The sequence below is a fragment of the Bidens hawaiensis genome, unplaced genomic scaffold (genome assembly GCF_021521415.1).
Source record: "Bidens hawaiensis isolate Kalapana, Puna unplaced genomic scaffold, B.hawaiensis_p1.1 tig00049150_1, whole genome shotgun sequence".
NCBI lineage: Eukaryota > Viridiplantae > Streptophyta > Magnoliopsida > Asterales > Asteraceae > Bidens > Bidens hawaiensis.
This window is the reverse complement of record NW_027498800.1, coordinates 17718-40205: the sequence shown is the minus strand read 5'-3', so window position 1 is coordinate 40205 and position 22488 is coordinate 17718. Positions and strand designations below refer to the sequence as shown.

Genomic DNA, 22488 nt, shown 5'->3' with positions numbered 1-22488 from the left:
AAAATATAATAAACCCACCTTATTTACCCTCATAACCATTTATCTTTCCAATTTTTTTGGGGAAATTTTCAAAATAGACCAAGTGAGGGGAGAAATTCCTAATTTAGACGAAAAACTTTGAAAAATCCTATAATGATCCATTGAATCGTGAGATTTCAAGCTAAATCTGTCTGACCCGTGAGATTTTCAAGCCAAATCCGTATGGCCAGTGAGATTTTAAGCCAAATCCGTTTGACCCGTGAATTTTGATACCAAAACCGTTTCCTTGAAAACCATCTCCTCTGTGAGATTTAGAAAAAGTTTGAATTCACCTCTATCCACCATTGATTCACCACCACCACCACCTCATTTCTTTGAAATAATCCCGATTAATCTTCGTCACCATCTCCGTCCTTCAACATCCAACATCACCATCTCCAGCCACCATCGACTACACTATCTCCAACCACCGTCGCATTCACCATCTTCGCCCACCGTCGTATTCACCATCCAACATCACCATATCAAGCCACCGTCACCTTCACCATCCAACATCAACATACCCGGTCACCGTTGTCTTTGTGCTAGCCTCAATTTCTCGGTGAATCAACTCCGCCGTCTTCCAACATCAACATATTTGCATCACGTCGCCTTCTCTGGTTTCCGGCAAGTGGAGGTGGTGGTGGTGGTGAAACAATGGTTCCGTCGTCTTCTCCAGTTCCCAACAATTGGCGGTGGGGGTGGTGAATTAATGGTTCCGTCGTCTTCTCCGTTTTCCGGCAGGTGGTGGTGGTGGTGAATCAATGGTAACGTTGTCTTCTCCATTTCCCGGCAAGTGGCGGCGGCGGTGGTGAATCAATGGTGGAATGAGGTGGATTTAATTTTTTTCAAAAACTCACGGAGGAGACTGTTTTGGTTTGAAATCTCATGGGTCAGACGGATTTTCTTTGAAATCTCACGAGTCAGACGGATTTCCTTTGAAATCTCACGGGTGGGGGTCAACGTCTTTACACGTGTCACTATTTCATTGGGGGACGAAAATCATCGGCGGAAAACCAAATGTCACGACGGAAATGGATTTCGGTGGATTATTAATGGAAGTTTTGAAAATTGTGTCCTATTTTGAGACTCATCCTCCTCAAATGGCCTATTTTGAGAATTTTCCAGTTTTTTCATTTCAAAATAAAAAAATGTTGAATCATCTCTTTCAAAAATCAAACAAATTAAAGAGCATGATGATGATCATGACAAAATGTTGAACCATCACCATCTATGTCACGGCGTCCGACCATTTAGAGAGAGAAAAGATCTCGTGTTTCCGGCTACCGAGCGTTTTCCGTCGGGTAGATGCGTTTGTTCGAGCTGAGTACACGTTTTCTGTCGAGTAGATGCATTTGTTCGAGTTTTCCGTCATGTAGATGCGTCGGTGAGGAGGTGTCAAGCTACAATTTTTTGTTGGTGTTCGAGTTTTCCGTTACGGCGTCCGACCGTTTAGAGAGAGAAAATATCTCGTGTTTCTGGCTACCGAGTGTTTTCCGTTGGGTAGATGCGTTTGTTCGAGTTTTTCGTCATGTATATGCGTCGGCGAGGAAGTGTCCAGCTACAACTTGTTGGTGTTGGTTGTCAAAGCTTGTCGAGTAAAGAAGAAGAAACCAAAAATATGAAACACTATTTTATTTTGGTTAAAGTACTTTTAAAAGTAACTTTTAAGTTATAGGTATGTCCGTGTTAGACGTATGTTATTTTATAGACTTATGTTTATTTTATACAAATATATGTCATAGTTGGTGTATAAAGTATGTTTAGTTTTTACAAACATATTTTATAGTTAGTATATAACGTGTGTTTTTTTTTTCAGCGTATACTTTCCCCATAGTGACTATATAACGTATGTTTATTTTAATAATTTGAGACTATCTTCGATAAAATATTATTATTCTAACAATTTCTTAACCGGACATCACTCGAAACCACTAATCACCCTTCATCACAATGGTAGACTGAGTTGCAACTCATTACCACCGGCCACCATCGAACAATCAAACTGTTTCCCCGAAACAAACTTGCAACACTTAGCCAGAACAAACCATTGGTCGGACCAAATATGGTTCAAATCTGAGACACACATACAAGCTACAACTCTTGGCCGAAACACACCATTGTTGGAACAAAATCCTTTACTAGAACAACCATGGTTCAAATCTATGATGGCGGCAATCAACGTGTTTAGAATTTTATTTTCTGGTAGCAAAGTTATGTTGATGCTTAATACCATTGTTGTCTTTAGGTAGTTGATAATGGTGAGAGATAGATAGAGAAAAGAGAAAGTAGAAATAGAAAGTGGATAGAAATTGTATGAAGATAATGGGCACAAATTACAAGGAGAGGGGGGATGTGAATATACAAAATGACCTATGTGCCCTTTTGAATATAACATAATAAAATGTTAAAAATGTCATGTGGCATAGTTTTCATTTTTCAAGGTTTTCACAGCTAGAAAGGGTTTTCAATGTGTGTATGTATGGAAGTGGTTTCATCATTGCCTTTTCTTTTGTTGAAATTAACTTTTCTTATGTATGTGTCATGAAACGTGGAATCATACCTAGAAACACAAATTAAGTACCCACCCGCAGTATTAATTGCACTAAAATGAGATCTGATAAAAACACGTACAATCTTTACTATAAGATGAAACAGAAAATACAGACAACAAGAACTGATCACCAAGACCAGTAACACTCAATCTCATACAACTAGAACTCCAACAATGGAGGATAAAACCTAATAGTAGTTGATCAAGAAAGTGTTAATGGGGTTTAGGGGTCTTGGGTCAAGAAAGTTCTACTTTAGCTATCATAGAATCAAGAAGGCAGACTCTGTTGGTATGAGCATGCAGAAATTAACACAACAATTGAATAATCAAGGAACAAGATAACTCAAATGCTTGAAAGTTTTTTTAATGATTGAAAAGTGAATACTGAACTTGAAAAACACAAATAACTTAAATAGCCAAAGAAGATAACGTAAACCACAAAATAAGCAAAAAACTAGGACTTCTACACCAGAATGTAAACGTCTTTATTCAACTTAGTTAGCTGGAAAGTAGGTGCTGCAACTACTTCTAATTTGAATTATATTTCAATAGACTCTTGTCCTCAAGCTTTTCTTCAGTCCTTTAAGCTTCAACTTCCGCAACTTAGCTACAGTAGTACATTAATAGTCTAATCAATTGAATTGAACTTATCTCAAGTTATTTTAACAATAAATTATGATTTTCGCAGTCTTATATAGTCTACTTGGGAGGGTTAGATCATGAATTCGAAGCATCTCAGATTAAAGATTCTCACTTTGAGTTTCTTGGTTCAATATTAGGGAGGTAAATGCTATATCTATATACAAAAACAAAACATAACAACTTTACTTTCAATCAAAGTGACTTATTTTTCCTTCATGTGTTTTGGAACAGCAAAGAAAGGGTTGACGAGGCCTTGATTTACTCGTACAACAAACAGTTTAACGGCTTTGCTGCGATTCTCGACGAAGAACATGCATCTCAATTTGCAGGTTTATTATATTCTTATTTGGCTAATATATTGCATGAAAATCATGGTGGTTATTCGATGAATTATAAACTAACAAACTTAGAAATCAGAAGATAATAGTTTTATGATTGCATGCATAAACAAGGAAACACACAAAGGTTTTAATACATACGGAGAAAAAACTAGAAATTTTGTTTCAATCAGAATGAAAAATTACAAAAAGGAAAATTACAAACTATATATATTCTATCAGGGCCGTCCCCAAAAGCTTAATGGTCTTTGTTGGCCTTGCACGAATTATAAATATGGGCCTCAAAATATATTAAAAGAAATAAAAAACTCATATAATATATAAAATATATTCAAAGAAACTAAAAAATTATGGGCCTCAAACCTCAACGGACCCTGCACAATTGCTTAGCTCGCACATACTCTAAGCCGGCCATGTTAAGTCTCTATATGCGGCGTATATACTTAAGCGCCGTATGTGTTTGTGTTATATATATATATATATATAGACTAACATATACGGCGCGTAAGTATATACGCCGCATATATATATATACATACATATATATATATATATATATATATATATATATATATATATATATATATATATATATATATATATATATATATATATAGAGTTGAGTTCAATGGAGAAATCATATTAGTGTGAGAAGTTGGAGAAATCCTTTAAACCAATCAGATTTTTTCTTTTTATTTCTTATTTTCTTAAATCATAAGGGTAGGTTAGTAAAACCTTTTAAGTTTTAATTTAGGTTAGTAACATTATTTATAGTAAAGTTATAAGCCTATATTTATTTATCTTTGTAATTATTTTTCTAACATATTGTTATTTATCCAATTTTCTTCTTCATCACAAATTGTTTTTATCATTCAATAAAATATTGGTACCGTAAAATTCATATTTAACCTATTATAATAATTTTAACAATAGGTTAACACTAGAAAAAAGGACGAGATTGATTAGTCAAAACAATCCGAATTTCTATTCAATCATAGAATAGGACTTAATATATTTGCACCAACCTAGATGATCATTTTTCTTTATACCAAATTGTATAGAGTATTTTTTTTAATTCAGCCATATCCATGACATTAAAACAAAAAAAAAAATCAACAGAAGAAAATGTTACTAAAACAACCTACACAAAGTTGATAGAACCCCACACAAAATAACCTGCACAGCTGAAAAGAATCTTACACAATTGTTTTTTATATAGGTTTTTATTCGGGAAAAAAAGATAAACCTTACACAAAATAACCTATACAAATAAACTTGGATTGTTTTCCATCCATGAGGTAGCCTATACATGTGGCACAAGAGTTACACAGTTGTATACCCTACACATTATTTTAATAATACCATATACAAACGATATACTACAAAAAAAAACATATTTTTGTTACCACAAAATAGCCTACACATATGGCACCGAACAAACAACGTTCTATAAATACCCTACACAACATTTTAATAATACCCTACACAAACGATATACTGATTTTCCAACGATATATTAACCTACACAATACTAATTTCCAAAAAAAAAAAAAAAAAAATACAACATCCTACATTGTAAACATTTTCTCATACACATATTACACCTATAAATTACACAACATTAAACTTCTAATAAACATAAACAAAAATAGTAAAACATCCTACATAAAAACCTTTCAACATGCACCATAAACACCTTTCACAATAAATATTTGCCAACATACACATAAACAATATAACATCCTACACTCAAACCTTTTTAACATACAAAGTACACACTACGAACCCTAAAACACAAAGAAATTTACTACATATAATCTTCATAATATCCAACATCTACAATAAACCCACACTCATGATTCCTAACATATGTTATATATTATCCATTTGTTTTGGTACGCATCAACATATATTATTTAACTACACAAACCGGTTATCAATCCAATATTTTGTTTTTGAAACAAAAAAAATCACTAATAGCATAGCAATTAAAATACGGAAAAAGAAGATCAAGTGATGTAGGTTGTAGGATCATGAAACAACTTATACAAATAAATATACAATCAAAAACCTAAAAAGAAAAAAGATTTTAAAATAAACAAGAACCTTAACATTTGATGTGATAATACTATAAAATATAATGCACCAAATTCATTAATTTCATCCGAAGCCTATGTGAATCTTCAATCATTAATTATGTTGATTAATATTTTGGGCAAAAATAGGAATACAATTAAAATAGGAATGTTTCCTAAATAACTCTTGCACAATAAAATACTAAACTACTCTTTTGTTTTAAAATTAATTAAATACAAGACATCAATTTTACAATTTTGCCATTTTAATTATGACCATATATTAAACACAATTAAGGGTCAAGATTAACTTCTCCAACTTCTCACACTAATATGATTTTTCCACTGAACCATCCCCTATATATATATACATACATACATACATATACGTCGTATATGTTCACTTCCCCCCTCAAGTTGGAGGTTGAGAAAATCTCAACTTGCATAGCACCGAGTGAAAATGAGGTGCTGGTAAGCTCTTAGTAAAAATATCAGCAAGCTGATCCTTCATTTTGGTATACACTAAAGTCACCAGACTGTACGTCTTGTAACTTCTCGCGAACAAAATGGCAATCTATTTCAATGTGTTTAGTTCACTAATGAAAAATAGGATTTTTGGCAATATAGATTGCAGCCTAACTATCACATTAAGTGTGACAGGGGTAACTTTAGAAACATTTAATTCTGAGAGAAGTCTTGTCAACCAAGCAAGTTCAGCAGTCACACGTCGAAGAGATCCGTACTCGGCTTCAGCCGAGCTCAAAGAAACAGTTGGTTGCGTTTTAGATTTCCAAGAAATTGAAGAGCCCCCAAGATAAATATAAAAACCACTAACCGATCGGCAAGCATTAGGACATGTTGCCTAGTCTAAATCATAGAATGCTTGCAGATCAAAGGAAGAATTATTATTGAAGAATAATCCTTGAGATAAAGTTTCTTTAACATAATAGAGGGTATGAAGCACTGCATTCCAATGTGAAATCCTCCGGTCTTGCATGAATTGACTTATAAACTGAACAATAAAATCAAGATCAGGCTGAGTATAAGTAAGGTAATTAAGTTTGCCAACAGGCTTCCTGCATTGTAAAGGGTCATCAAGAACAAGTCCCTCATGAGCTTTAAGTTGTAAATGATGAGGCAATTGTGAGTTTGTGACAGCAAGATTGGAAGTATCAAATTCAGAAAGCATGTTCTTAGCAAACTTTCATTGGGACATGATAATATCTTTGGTAGTGTAAAGAACTTCCATACCCAAAAAATAATTGAGGCTTCCCAGATCTTTGATTTTGAAAGTTGAGTTCAGGGTATAACAAATGATGAAATTGTATAAAATTGTGTGATTGATAATTTCAATACCAAGGATACAAAGCTTAATATAGAACATTTACAAAATGGAAAGAGATAAAATAAAGGCTTAACATATGGATCTAGCTAATATCAAGGTTGAATGCAATCACAAATATACATTTTAAAAATATACTTGACCGAGATTTATTCACCAATATTATTATTCCTTATTATTCCTTATACAGGAAAGTCTTGAGATTATTGATCTCTTCCAAATTATTCCGAGTAACTAATATGCCATTGACGAGTCCTTTTGTCCCTTCATGTCAGTAAGCACACCTGTGCTTGTACAAAGAGTGACAGTTTTTTTTGTCTCTAGAATGTTTTGCACTTTGTATTTTATGCAAGGTTTAGTCTTTAGTGGGGACGGTTGTGCCTTAGTGTGCACGGCTATGCTGGTCTTTGTTTGCCAGCTTTTGTGTTTTTCATGTATATGGCCTTGCTTCAACTACGAGTTTTCAGGGTTTTCCCCAACTTCGCTTGTGTTTTGCTTATTTTTGCTTTTTATTGCTCCTTTTGTCTTTGAAGCCCCAAAATCCTTCAATTATTAAATATGAATGATAATTAGTTAGGTTTTCACACAATGTATGCATATAAAACATGTATAATGGACGGTACAATATCAGTTCCTGTTCCAAATTTACGCTCCCGTCCCGATTTAGTGCTGTTGTCCGGTTTTATATATGAATTATTCTCCATAAATTTTTAATGTGCATTTAAGTTACATTTATAACATGTAGAGCATCCGAACGTGGTGTCGGTGATCCAGAATAAAGGCATATATTTACATACAACCCATTCCTGGGATTTCTTAAGACTCGTAAGTTCGTCTTCTTTGTGGCCAAAAGCAAACTATGGTGAAAATATCATCATCGCCAATATTGACACTGGTAACTTGTTTTGTACCTTACTAATCCATTTTGAGTGTTGTATGTTAAATATTTTAAGCTTATCAATCTAACAGGTGTCTGGCCCGAATCAAAAAGCTTTAGTGGCAAGGGCTATGGGCCCATTCCATCTAAGTGGAAGGGAGGATGTGACAACGAAACCTTAGTTCCTTGTAACAAGTAAGCATATTACTTCTTTGTTCTTGTGGGCTTGCATTACATTAAAATACAGGAACCACATATTTCTCTTTGCAAAATTGTTAATTGCATATGTATCCTACCCAAAAATAAAATTGCATGTCTCTACCCTTAATATGAAAAATATCACTTGTACCTATTTTGATTTACTTTAATAAAAGTTAATTATAGTGTAGGTCTCGACGCAGGTGGATCTAACAACAATCTTTGGATCAACCAAACTTAGTGCTAGCGGAAATCACACTAAGTCACCTAAGTGGTCTCGGATCTCGAGTGTTTATTTTCGGGTGTAGTGAGAAAGAGAGACGAGAGAAAGTAAGAGAAGGAAAGATATGTGAGTTAGTCAAATTGGCAAAAGGATATGCTTCTCATGGCATGCTCCCTATTTATAGAGGAGCATGCATGAGAGATTTCTTTATTTCCATAATGCCCAATGGGCTTGATTACAAGTTTTTCCCTTGGGCCATTACATACAAAAAGAACTATTAAAGTCCAAGAGAAATAAATACATTCAATACAAAAGACTAATAATAACAAAATGGGTCTAACAATCTCCCTCTAGTCTTAGTATTGGAACCCGTCGGTGTCGTAGACCAAACATTCATCCTCGGTTAGTTGAAGTTCAACAAGTCTACGTACGAACTTGTTGAAGACTTCAACTATCCGATTTGTATTCAGACGACCTGGATCCTCGACGGTTCCTAGCGGTGAGTTGTAGAGCTTCTTCACATCCTCAATGTGTAGACCCATAAGCTCATGCTCGTCAAACACTCGAATCTCGTGCATATCACGGCAGTGGATGACGGCCTCACCGGTTGTATTATCAAACTCCCAACCAATGAAATCTCGGAGAATGTTGGGAAGATAGGGCTCTCCATGATAAATAAAATGACAATCCTTTGGTGCCCTGTATCTCCACATTGTTCGTGGCTCTCCGGTGGCTGGGTCTATCTCCCTTGGGTTCTTGTACTTGCGACCCTTATTCAACTTGAAATCTTTGTAGTCCACTTTCGCTTGACGAGGTAGATAATTGGGGACCCAACTTTCTAACGTACTCCCAAACGCACCATGACCTAGAGCTTTTCGTAGATAATTAATGTCAAGCTCTGGTAACGACTTCAGCTCGTGGTGGTCAAGATAGATCAGATCGCCGCTGTATCTTCTGATTGCCCAACAACTGTTCTCCTTATTATATTTCGCGTAGACGATCACGCGGGCACAAGCACGACTTGACACGATATGAGTCTTTCTCTTCTTCTTTGGTGGTTCCTGTGTCAAGTCGGCGGTTGGATTGGAGACGGGATCAGCGGCAGAAGTCTCTGAAGCTTGAATTTGAGCTGGAGGTGTATCTGGATTTGGCGAGTAGTTGATGTAGTCGTCTTCTACTGCCTCCTCCGTGTTAGCTGTAATGTACTGCTCCAAGTCCTCTCCTGCTTCAATAAAGGCTTCCAACATACCTACAAAATCACCTTCAGGGAATATCTCTTTGTACATGTCACTGATCTGTGTGTCGTGTTCCCTGACTTTGCCAGCTGAATCATGGGCAGCAGGGTCTTCATAATCATGTTGAGTGGGTGGAGGTGATTGAGTGTTAACTCCACCTCCACATCCTGCTGCCCTGGCCCCTCCGTCTCCTCCTTTTCCACCATCACCATCATCATCTTCATCATCATCTTCATCAAAGCTGTCATGCACATTGTCGTCTTCTTCATCTTCATCATCATCCTCTTCATCTTCATCATTATCTTCATTATTTCCACCCTCAGCTTGGCCACCCTGTTGTACTATAAATCCAACAGTCGCCTCACCTTCAGATGCCACAACCTGTACTCCTCGCATAGCCACACTTGGACCTACGGTAGGCTGTGATCCACCAGCCCGAGAAGTCTCACCAGACCTTCTCCAACTTCTGAAAACTGTATCAAGTCGATCCTCCGGACCATGAAAGTCATCCTCATGAATACCCATAAGGTCTGAGGCCGCTTGATACTTGCTCACCAACTCTTCATTCGTTTTCAATTGAAGCTCATTGAGACGATCATGCTCCTTCACCTTTTCTTGAATGGCCTCCATCTCGGCTCTGAGTGTTGCATTTTCAGCTATGAGTGTATCAAGGGAGGCAGAGGATGCTAGTTGATTCTCTAAGTGTGAAACTCTGGAGTTCGTAGCCTCTTTCTCAACATCCCATCTCCTTGTTGCATCGTCGATCTTCTTATTGAGACTTGTTCTGAGAGCACTTGCAGTTGGAAAATCTCTCTCAAGTGTAGCCAACCTGTCAACAAGCCTGGAGTGGTCTGCCCTCATATTAGCGTTTTCAGAGGCTTCATGGTTCATTAGCACTTGCAGATTATGGATTCGGGTATGGAAAGTATTTGTCAACAATCTTTGATTTTCAGCAAGTGCATCGCTTGCCTCCTTCTGCTCTTCCAATACCCTTATCCTCTCCCTTAGAGCTGTCTTCTCTTTCTCATCCTCAATCGCCTTCTGTTTCATATCTTTGATGAACTTGAGGAGCATTATTTCTCGTTCCGCCCTTTTTGCGTTGGATTCCTCCAGTGCGACGATCCTATTGAGGATAGGATCGGCGTATACTGGAGGTGTCAAAGACTTCCCTCGGGCAATGGGTTTGGGTGAGATGATGGTGGATGGAGGTGTGATGGACACTGTGGGTGGTGTTGGTTGTTTGGCAGGTGGTGTTGTGAATTGGGGTGGTGAAGTTATAACTGTTTGGCTCCATAAGCTGGTTGTTTGGATTGGTGAGCTGAAGATAGAGGATGTGAAAATTGAGGTAGGTTGTGTAGGTGGTGTGGTTATGGATTCGGTTTGAATGGGTTCAGTCGGTGTAGATGGTCGTGGTTGGTCTTGAGGTGGTGAGGGTGGTATTTGGAGTAGGAAGGTCGATATTGGTTAGTGTATTGGAGTGGGTTTGGGTGAGGATTCGGGTGACTCGTGGAGTAAGGTTTTGGTTTTCTTGGATTCGGGTGAGTCGTGGAGTAAGGTTTTGGTTCCCTTTGGGTTAGCCAGAAAGGTTTCTTGGGTTTTTCAGTTCTTTTGGGTCTTAAATCCATCTCACTGTGGTTAGGCATTTTCTTAGTTTGAGCATGAAACATAGGAAATGTCTGACCAAACTTACATCTTGAATCTCTTTGTTGCTTGTGCCAGTTTTTGCAATGTCTTGCAAGGTGAGAAGGATTGCCACAAACGAAGCAACATTTTCTTTGGATGCATTTATAGATATCTTGGTCACTGAGATATGTGGGATAGGGTGATGCAGTAGGGTTAACGTGTGTGTAACCAGTATCTGTATGATAATGATGAACATTTGAAAATTTTGAAGCATAAAGATTTGAATGCCTCAGATTTTGTTGAGAATAGTAGTAGCCATTATCAAACTGATCATAATGTTAGGAACTACTGTTATTATAAGTATTTTGAGAAAATGAAGTTTTATTTGGTGGCACGTATTTACAGAAAGTGCTTGGTTTTTCATTTTCAAAACTAGATTTCTCTTTAGTCAAATTCTCAAAATGATGATCAGTTGATGAGCAGCTAGGACTGTTCTGTTCATCAACCTTAGCTACGATTGTTTCATCAAAAATAGTTTCACATTCTGAATCAGATGAAGAACATTCACTTTCATTACAATCATTTATACAACTGTCATCACCAGATGTTTCACAGAATACAACTTTGGATCCCGACATTAAGTTTCCTAACATTGACTCACACATTTTATTACAGACAGGATTGTTAATCGTTTTTGTTAGACCCACACAAGACTTAAAACGGGATTCTAACTCTCCTTTTGTCTTACAACCCTGGTTAACCTTCCCACAATCACCATTTACATCACCTGCTACACAAGACACGTTGACGTTAGACTTATCAGATGATGGGACTAGAGCAGCAGTTTAAGAGGCAGCAAGAACAAATTTCATAGGCTTTGGTATTCTACCAACCCCGTATTCCATTTCCTCGTCTGGAAAAGTATTATAGCTAAAGTGGGGCAAGCTAATGTAATTATCATTCATCGGTGGAGGTACCGCTGAATAATCATATCCTAGCCCCGCTTTAACTTTAGTACTTCTCTGGACTCCAATAAGATCATCCAATTGCTCAGATGATGCTTCAAATCTTTCAATTTGTTTTCCCTTTTCTCTTTTATCAGAAGCATCAAGTTTCAATTTCTCAATTTCATCTTTTAACTCATTGATTATATTTTTATAATAGATGATATCTTACTCCTTAACAAAATTTTTAAGTTTAAGATTTGCTACATCATCATGGTGAGTTTTTATCTTTTCAACACAAATCTTGTCGGCTTTAACAAATTCAGCATTTAATTGACGAAGTTTTGCATTTTCTTTCAAAACTTCGTCCTGAAGATATCTATAATACGTAACCTTATTTATGCAGGCTTGAGTGCAAAGATTGTGATTTACCTCATCAATGGGTGATTCATCAGAACTTGCAGCTGTGGATGAGGATGCTTCATTGTTTGAGGTGAAAGCCATGCCTACCATGTTGAGAGGATTCTGCAGCTCTTGAAATTGATCATCCCAATCCATGCCAGTCTGGACCTCCGTTTGGGAGACAAGGGCCCTTGTGTTTGAACTTGAATTGCCCTTGTGTGGATGATTACCAATTCTTGGAGCTGAGCTGCTTGGCTTATGCACCTCATGCTTCTTTTTGGCAGCTTTACTGTTTTCCTCCTCAGTCACCTCGGTCACACGAATATCATTGGCTGGCTTTGTTGGATTCGTGCATTCTCTCGAAAAGTGACCCATCTCACTGCAGTTATAGCACCTTAGCTTTGACTTGTCAAACCCGATCCTCTTCCTGTCAGAATCTTTGAAGCTATCTTTCCCATACTTCTTCATGAAATTTGTGGCTCTGTGTTACGGCCATTGCCATTTGGTACTTGATATCCATCTTTTCGAGATCATTTTGATTGATGTCTCTCATATCACCTATCTCGAATTGTGGTGGCAATAGATTTCTTTGCATCAACTCTTCATGGCTTGACAGAAAAGCATGAACGATTAAGATGTTTGAGTCATTCAACAATGGTAGGGCTTCACAGTAGCTGGTGCTTTTACTTGACTGATTCTTTGATGATGATGAAATTCCGTGGGCCTTCAAAGCTTACTCAACTGCACTATCGACTGCCTTCTGAAATGAGCTAGGCTCAGATGATCTTGATTGACTTCCCGTTGAGATAAAGGCAGCAGACTGTGGAGGAACACTTGAGGAGTACTTTGGAGTGTTCACGGGGTACACATTTTGCTGAGTTGTGCTGATAAAGGCAGTTGGCATTGTAGATGCAGTACTTACCCCAACTTGATTCAGAGAACTCAAATGATTGTTCATTCTCATTTGCTCGTCCATCTCAAATGACTTGATAGTAGATATCAAATCACTATTTGTTATAGCATTCAGATTGGTGGTTCTCTTGATTGTGATTGTATTTGTACTCCAACTATAAGGCAATGAATTCATCAACTTGTGAATGACCTCGGAGTTGGTGATGTTTACACTTGCAGCTCTTATTCTCACCATTAGCTTCTCAAATCTCTTCACCAGGTCCAATACAGCTTCACCCTAACGATGATTGAACATATTAAACTCTTCTTTCAATAGGGCTTTCTTGTTTTCCCTGATCTCAGCATTGCCCTCTATCTTCTCAACAAGTGCATCCCACAAACCCTTCGCACTTCTGTGTTCACGTAAAGTTTTAGTGATCTCATTTGAAAGACAAACAGTCAAAATGAGATATGCTTTCTTATCTTGTGCTAACAGGTCCCTATCTTTTTGTTTATAATTTTCAGGAGCCTTTAGTTGTTCCTCAGCTTGTGTAACAGTCACGGGAACATGAGGACCTTGTTCAAAACATCTCAACAAATCAGTTTCAGTCAATGAGATATAGTTCATGAATCTCCATTAAAAGTCAGCAAAGTTATCATCTAGGGTCATGTACTTTGGAGGTTTTTGAGGTGTTCCCACTTGGTTTTCCAACAATAAATAACCCTTGGTTTTCCAACAATAAATAACCCTTCAACGGCTCAGAATCAGTACTAGCCATGGTTTTAGCAGTCTCAAACACTTAACAATCTTCAAACAAAAAAAACAATACAGACAACTTTTTCGTGCGAAAAATTTTTTCAACCGAAGCGAAAAACTCATTTCAAGCGAAGCGAAGCGAAAAAATAAGCGAAGCGAAAAAGTAAGTGAAGCGAAGCGAAAAAGTAAACGAAGCGAAAAACCGGGCGATGCGAAAAATTTCAGATTTTCTAGAAGAAATTTTTCTTGGGATCTGTTCCACCTAACTTGTCAGTTCTGGGTCAAAGGTTGGTACACTGATTTTTATGCCATGAGAAGCGAAAATTTTGACTTGTTAGTTTTAACACTTTTCAAACCCGTAAACACCAATCTTAACACTTTAAACCCAAACCTTTTGGATCTAAAGCTAGTACACTTGTTGTTTTTCACCAAGAACACATTCTAAGACATATTATGAAGATTTTGCCCGATTCTTTTTGTATTTTTCTTCTTTTTGTAGTTTTTGTGAACTTTCTTTGTAAGAACCCTTCTTTTCTATTCCCAATATCAAAACCCAAGGTTGTGATCCAAAAACCCTCAACTAGTGAGCCAAAGCTCTGATACCAATTGTAGGTCCCGACGCGGGTGGATCTAACAACAATCTTTGGATTAACCAAATTTAGTGCTAGCGAAAATCACATTAAGTCATCTAGGTGGTCTCGGATCTTGAGAGTTTATTTTCGGGTGTAGTGAGAAAGAGAGACGAGAGAAAGTAAGAGAAGGAAAGATATGTGAGTTAGTCAAATTGGCAAAAGGATATGCTTCTCATGGCATGCTCCCTATTTATAAAGGAGCATGCATGAGAGATTTTTTTATTTCCATAATGCCCAATGGGCTTGATTATAAGTTTTTCCCTTGGGTCATTTCCTTTGGACCATTACATACAAAAAAAAACTATTAAAGTCCAAGAGAAATAAATACATTTAATACAAAAGACTAATAACAAAATGGGTCTAACATATAGAAACGTCGGTGATCAAGAGCTTTATAGTAAGACCAAAAGAACATATGAAGAACATGAGAATGATCATAAGCTTTCAATTTTTAATTCTTATTCGAAAGATTACATGAAACAAGAACCAAAGGTGGCATATATAGCCAAACCCTATTGACAACCTTAATATTATTGAATTCAAACTAAGCGTTTTTTTTTTTGAAAAAAAAAAAAAAAAGCCCTTGAGCGCCAAACTTGATCACGTGCCAAACAAACCAATTAACATGTGAATTAACAATAACACATTAACACCTCTCCTTAATTCACATTCCATAACTCCCAGCTTGAATTTGAAGTTGAAGTTGACAAAAATTCCTTGAGAGAGGCCCTTAATTTGTTAACACTTCTGCCAATTGCTCATGAGTGTCACAATATTCTAGCCTTACTTGCTCTTGATCAATCATGTCCTGATGAAACGAAATTTTAACCCTGCATGTTTGGATATGTTGTGAAATATTGGTGTATTTAAAAGACTTAATAGCATATTTGCTATCATAGTAAATGGTTTCTGCCTTATCTTTCCAAACCAAATCAGCCAACAGTCTCCTAATCCAAATTGATTGATAAATGGCACTTGTGGCCTCCACATATTGTGCTGCAGTACTTGATAAAGCAACAATATGTTGCTTCTTTGAACTCCAAGTGATGGCTGCACTACCAATAAAGAACACTTGTGCTTAAATGTAGGACTCAGAAGATCATGATTTAACCAACAATTTAGAACATAACAACAAGAAGATGAACACAAGAAGGGATAACCCAAAACACGAACTTTTATTATATGAACAACGTTGTTACAAGGCACGACTTTCTGTTTACACTGACGCACTGCTTATACACAACGAATAAGCGGTAAATTAACTACCATGGCGGTTATATAAACTACCTCCTAGTTACATAACTAACTTATAACCGCCAATAACCACCTAATATTTACATCAAGACCCTCATAACTTACAAATATTGCATAAAACACCCTAAACTATACTTTATACTAATTACAAATTTGTCTCATAACATTGTATCAAACTTGATCACACAATTAAGGCCAACATTCACCCCTCTAATTGTTATTCCAAGTTTGAGTGCTCTTCACTTGGTTTTGATTTGTCTTGTCTTGTATTTTCTTGCATCTTAGTGGTTCTTGTAAATGGTCTTCTTTCACCGCTCTAATACCATAAATGTTGGTGATCAAGAGTGATTTAGTAAGACCAAAATAACATATTAAGAACAAGAGAATGATCCGAAGGTTTCAATTGATTAATGCTTAATGCATAGAGTGCATGGACCAAGAAAAAAAATACGGCATATATAGCCAGACCCCTAACGTAAACAAAACAAACAATAAGGAAAATAACAACCCTATTAACCAGGTCAATAACAACCATATTGACAATGCTAATATTATTAAGTTCAAACTAAGCCTTAAAAAAAAAAACACCTTGAGCGCCAAACTTGATCACGTGCCAAAGTGAATTATTTACAACAACAAGAAACACTATATTTTCCTTACTTTTAATAATTCTTTAAAATTCTCCATTTTCTTTTTTTTTACATTTATCGGCCAATTTGAATAAAGGACAAGTTGATTATATCTTCATTTCACTCTTAGAAGAAAACTCATATGTGAGATAGCCTCACCCAACTTGAGCCCTATTTTTTTTGTTTCAAATAGGATTTAAACCCAAAACCTCTTTATTAATAAATTTTTATATTTACCTATTTTTTTAACCGAATCTTTGTTTTATCTTCTCTCTTTAAAAGTTCTTTTTTTTTAGATATTCCATATTCTTTCTTTTGTGTTTCTCTTTTGTGTTTAGTTAATGAGTTTTATATTTGTTTTTTAATCTTCTTTTTTGCATTTTTACTAAGGGTGTGGCCGGGTGGTCGAAGGCCACAGGCCCGACACCCCGCTAGGCCCGAATTTTTATTTATTTTTTTAATTATATGTATTTTTATTAAAACAATATGTATACTTAGTGTTTAAACTCAATGACATAATCACTAGTTTGGCATAGTGGCAAAAGGTTATTACTTCCAGCTAAAAGGTCATGAGTTCTAGTCTCATTTGAGACATGTTTAACCCTATTTTTATACAAAAGTTTTTTAAACAACCTAAATTATAACCAAATAAGGCCATATCAAAATTAAATTGTTTAAACTTAACAAAATACTCCTTTTACTTAAGGCCCAAAAAAATTTTTAAACAACCTAAATTATAACCAAATAAGGCCATATCAAAATTAAATTGTTTAAACTTAACAAAATACTCCTTTTACTTAAGGCCCAAAAAAATTTTCGCCTTCGGCCCAAAAAATTTTTGCTTTCTCGGAGCCGGCCCTGCTTTTTAACTTTCTTTTTTGGCGTTTTTCATTATTATTATTATTATTATTATTTTGTCTATGTAGACTTTAGTCTTCTTTTGAAGTGACATTAACAATCATGTTTTTTTTATTTACTAAGTCTATGTGTAATCTAGTCTTCACAAAAATTATTAAAAAATTAAGTATAAAGGCATTAAAACGTTAAACTGGTGGTCTTTATGTTACTTGAAATTAACTAGGCCATCTGATAAACAAATGCAAATGTGTAATGAATCGCTGTTTGGTCACACAATTCCGTTTTTAACAATTCAAAAATGTTCGATGTAGCATAACAACAAAGTAAATTAGTAACTTTTTTTTTTTTTTTTTGAATATTTAAGCTTGCCTCCTACTATTTACAATAAACCGCCATTGCCAGGGATCGAACTCTGGACCTCTCACCCAAAGGGGACGCACAACCAAGTTGATAGGTTTTATGGGGTACTTAGCAAAAGGGTACACTTGTCATTCTTTAAAATATCATTAAATAAGGGGATATATATACTTTTAATAAGGTTTATAAGGGAATATATGCAATTTTGCATATAAGATGCATTATTATTTTTTTTAATTTATTTAAAAGAAAAAAAAGATAGATTATTAGTTATATGTTGATGGTGTACGTTTGCAGTAAACTTATTGGTGCCAAGTACTATAACAAAGGTTATCAGGCCTCATATGGAAAATTAAATTCTTCAATGAATAGCGCACGTGACTATATGGGCCATGGCAGCCATACATTATCAATTGCTGGTGGTAACTTTGTTCCAAATGTGAGTTTCAATGGAGTCCGGATGGGAACTGCCAAAGGCGGTTCACCACATGCCCGAGTGGCTGCTTACAAGGTCTGCTGGCCACCTTCCTCTTCAGGAGCTCAATGCGACATGGTAGATATAATGAAAGGGTTTGAAACCGCCATCCATGATGGTGTTGATGTAATTTCAGCATCTCTTGGTGGAGAGCCTACTGATTACATGTATGATAGTCTAGCCATTGCCTCATTCCATGCTGTCATGAAAGGAATCACTGTTGTGTTTTCTGCCGGGAATTATGGACCTAAACAAGGAACAGTCTCTAATGTGGCTCCTTGGGTTATTACCGTAGGGGCTAGCACAATCGACCGTGAGTTTCGATCTTTTCTTCACCTTGCTAATGGACTTCACTTGAAGGTTAATTACATACCCATTCTCTTAACTTTACCAGTTACCTTCATGTTTTCTTTATAACATCTAGTTTTTATGTGTTATAATAACAGGGGTTAAGCATGCCCAAACCCTTGACACATTCTGGATTTTATACTCTAATTAATGCTGCAAATGCTAAAGTAATAAACGCCACAATGATGGATGCGTACGGACTTTTATTTTCCTTAAACATTTTCCTAGTTTCTCTTGGTTTTCTATTGAAATACTGATGGTTAATATATGTGCGTGTGCGTGTAGAATGCTTTGCGATCAAGATACACTTGACCCACAAAAGGTTAAAGGGAAGATCTTGGTGTGCCTGAGTGGACGTGTGGAGACGCCTGCCAAAGTCTTAAATGCTATACTTGCTGGTGCTGCTGGCATGATTGTTTGCAATGATGAAGAAAGTGCCGACAACATAATAGCTGATTCTTATGAGCTGCCCACAATACATATTACATATGCTGACGGGCTTCGTCTCTATGCCTACCTTAACTCTACCAAGTAACTATCTTCAACTCAACATGGCTCGACCCTACCCATTTTGCCACCTCTATATTTCCCCCTTTTCTGACATGATATGTCACTGACAGATTTGCATTGGGGTACATAACCCATCCTGTACCTGTTATTGACATAGAGCCAGCTCCATTTGTGGCCTACTTCTCTTCTAAGGGGCCGAATTCAATCACACCAGAGATTCTTAAGGTGTTTGATCTATCAAATGATACTTATCTTTCCAGGGTATTAGTTGAAAACTAACTACATTAATTTTATAAAAATGTGCAGCCTGATATTACAGCACCTGGAGTCAATATTATTGCAGCATTCTCCGAAGATGTACAAGCAGCATTTCCGTATAAAAAAAATTATTACCATATAATATATTATCAGGCACTTCAATGGCTTGCCCACATGTTGCTGGAGTTGGTGGTCTCCTCAAAAGTGTCCACCCTGACTGGAGCCCTGCAGCCATCAAATCTGCCATCATGACCACGGGTGAAGTTCACAATGATCATATGTCTTAGTTATTATCAGTCTTTGATATGTTAGTTTAATAACTAACTATGATAGAGCCCATGTGATACACGGATGGTTTAAAAAATACAAGAAAAAAGTTAAATTTAGTAATATACATAATAACATACTCTATGAATTAATAAGATATAAATAATGATAAATAAAATTTTACAAATTATAAATCTCTAAAAAACTCTTTAAATACAACATTGGATAATGACCCGTGCGATTAAGAGAAATGTTAAGATCATTATATTTAAACGTAAACAAATGTTAACTTATAACATACTAATAGGATATTTAATGAAATGTATTAAGGCATCTAGAATATTTCTATAACTTATTTTTTGGGATTTCCAAATATAACATAATTGATTGGCTTGATAAAATAGGAAACCACTCGCATGGCATCTACGTGTCATCCTATGTAAAGGCCCTATAATAATGTCATGTGAAAAAATCATATTGCTTTAATAGTATAAAGTTAGATATATAAATTTGAAAAAAGATTAAATACAAAAATTGTTCATAAAACCTTCAAATATCTCACTGTACACTACACAACAATTGTGGTTTTCCTATATTAATTATTCAATGGTATGAAAGGATAACTTTAAAGTTTTAAAATGATAAAATAATTAATCAAAAGTCAAGCCAAGTTTAACTAAATTTTTACATGAGGCAAATTCTAGGTATCTAGGTGTACACACGTTCGAAAAGAGACATTTGATAGTTTAGGCATATGTTAGTTGTTTTACGCAAATTAAAAGGATCTTTATAATAATAATATTTTTAAATAAAGTATTTAAAAATTTAGTTTAAAAGACGTAATAAAAAAATAAACTTTAAATGTTTTCTTATTTCTGGAAATCACATTAAATAAGAATTAATGAAAATTTAATATAGGAAGTTAAAAAAAATAATAATAAATGTAGCAAATTAATTTAATAGATTTAAATAAGGTTTAATTTTAAAAATAACTTATGTGTCATCCTATGTGGACACTTTAGAAAAATGTCATGCGTTCACATTATTTTGCTTTAATATAGTAGTAAAATTAATATATTGCGGTGTATTTGTACAGCAAGTATAAGAGACAATAGGGGGTACCCGATGATGGATGAAACTAAAAATGAGGCAGATCCGTTTACCCGTGGAGCTGGAGAGATTAATCCAGATCGTGCCATAAATCCAGGACTAGTTTACAATCTAACTGTAAATGATTATCTTGACTTCCTATGCACTAGAGGATACAATAAAACCATAATCCAGAAGTTTTCGGGTCAACCTTACAAATGTCCTAGAAAGAGCAGTCTCTTACACTTCAACTACCCTTCCATAGCTGTCCATAAACTTAATGGTACTGTCACCGTAACAAGAAGATTGACGAATGTGGGCCTACCCGGTACATACACAGTTCATGTTAAGAGCCCGGCTGGGATATCAGTGGATGTGAAACCAAACATTCTTGCATTTGGGAAAAAGGGTGAAGAACAGAAGTTTGAGCTGACCATGAAAGCTGATGGTACAAGTGTAGTTAGAGGTCATGCTTTTGGAGAACTAGTATGGTCTAATGGCAAGTTTTTACATGTGAAGAGCCCCATTGTGATTTCTGTGGCCTAAACAATTATTAGTAGTTGATGTAATAATGACTAGTTTGTAAGGAATGTTAATCAGTTTTTAAGTTTCAATTCCCGAAAAGCTAGGGTTATTTGTTATACACTTGAGAAGAAAATAGAAACACTATAATAAAAAATAAATAAATAAATAAATAAATAGAGAGTGTTGGAATATCAAGTACACACTTGAGAAATCATGGAACTAGTATATTTATTTATAAAAATGTTGTGGAGAACAAAGGGGTAATGAAACAAAAGTAATAGTATATATTTTTTTTCTTTCACATGTCAGTAACATGACAATTACTCTATCATTTTAAATTTCTATAACTTTTTTATAAGATATTTTTTGTAAAAAACAAATGTTACCATAGTAACAAGTGTTCTTTTATCTTTAATTTTAGTATGACTTTGTTATGTTAAAATTAAACAAAAATTATGTAATTGTGTCTTTTTTCCGTCATTATGTCTTGTCACTTCCGGCTTCATATATGGGCCTAGCTAGGTGTGTGATCAATAGTGAGTATCTATTTTGTAAATATACCAGAGTTGAAGATTGTTTTTAGCGGAAAACTTTATTTAAAATATAATATTTATTTACAAAAGTTCTTCGGATTTTAATTACCAAAATGTTGGATTTATAAAAATGTTTCATCTAATAATGATTATTTTAGTAATTTAAAACCGAATCATCTTCATGTAGCGAGTATCTAACTTCATAAGTAACTCTAATTCCCGTTACTGTTTGTAGGTCATATTTAACGGATCTAACAACTTTACTCGGATAATATGTGTTGTAAGTGTACGGATTTGGTGTCCGCAGCTGTTCGAATAGGCTAGGGGTAGTTTAGTCTTTATACTTAATGTATAAAGGCTCATTCGCTAAGCATGTTTAGCGAATGAGGCCTCATTCGTTAAAGACTAGACTTATCCGTTAAGTTAGGAGCCCATTCGTTACTACATTGTAACGAATGATGGCTTATTCGTTAATGTATACCCATTCGCTAACGGTGTTTAGCAAATGGGGCTATGGAAAGACCTTATTCGTTAACCTTGTTAACGAATGAGAGGTCTCATTTGTTACTACGGTTATAACGAATGAGGCATGCCTATAAATAGGCCTTCCATAGTGTTAGAGATCTGTGCCATA

The 22488-nt window shown here is 35.6% G+C and overlaps 1 pseudogene; it reads left to right on the top strand.

The window, feature by feature from the left end:
* Nucleotides 1-21342, top strand: part of LOC143597858 (subtilisin-like protease SBT5.4) — a 32552-nt pseudogene extending 11210 nt beyond the window's left edge.
* Nucleotides 21343-22488: the final 1146 nt, after the last annotated feature.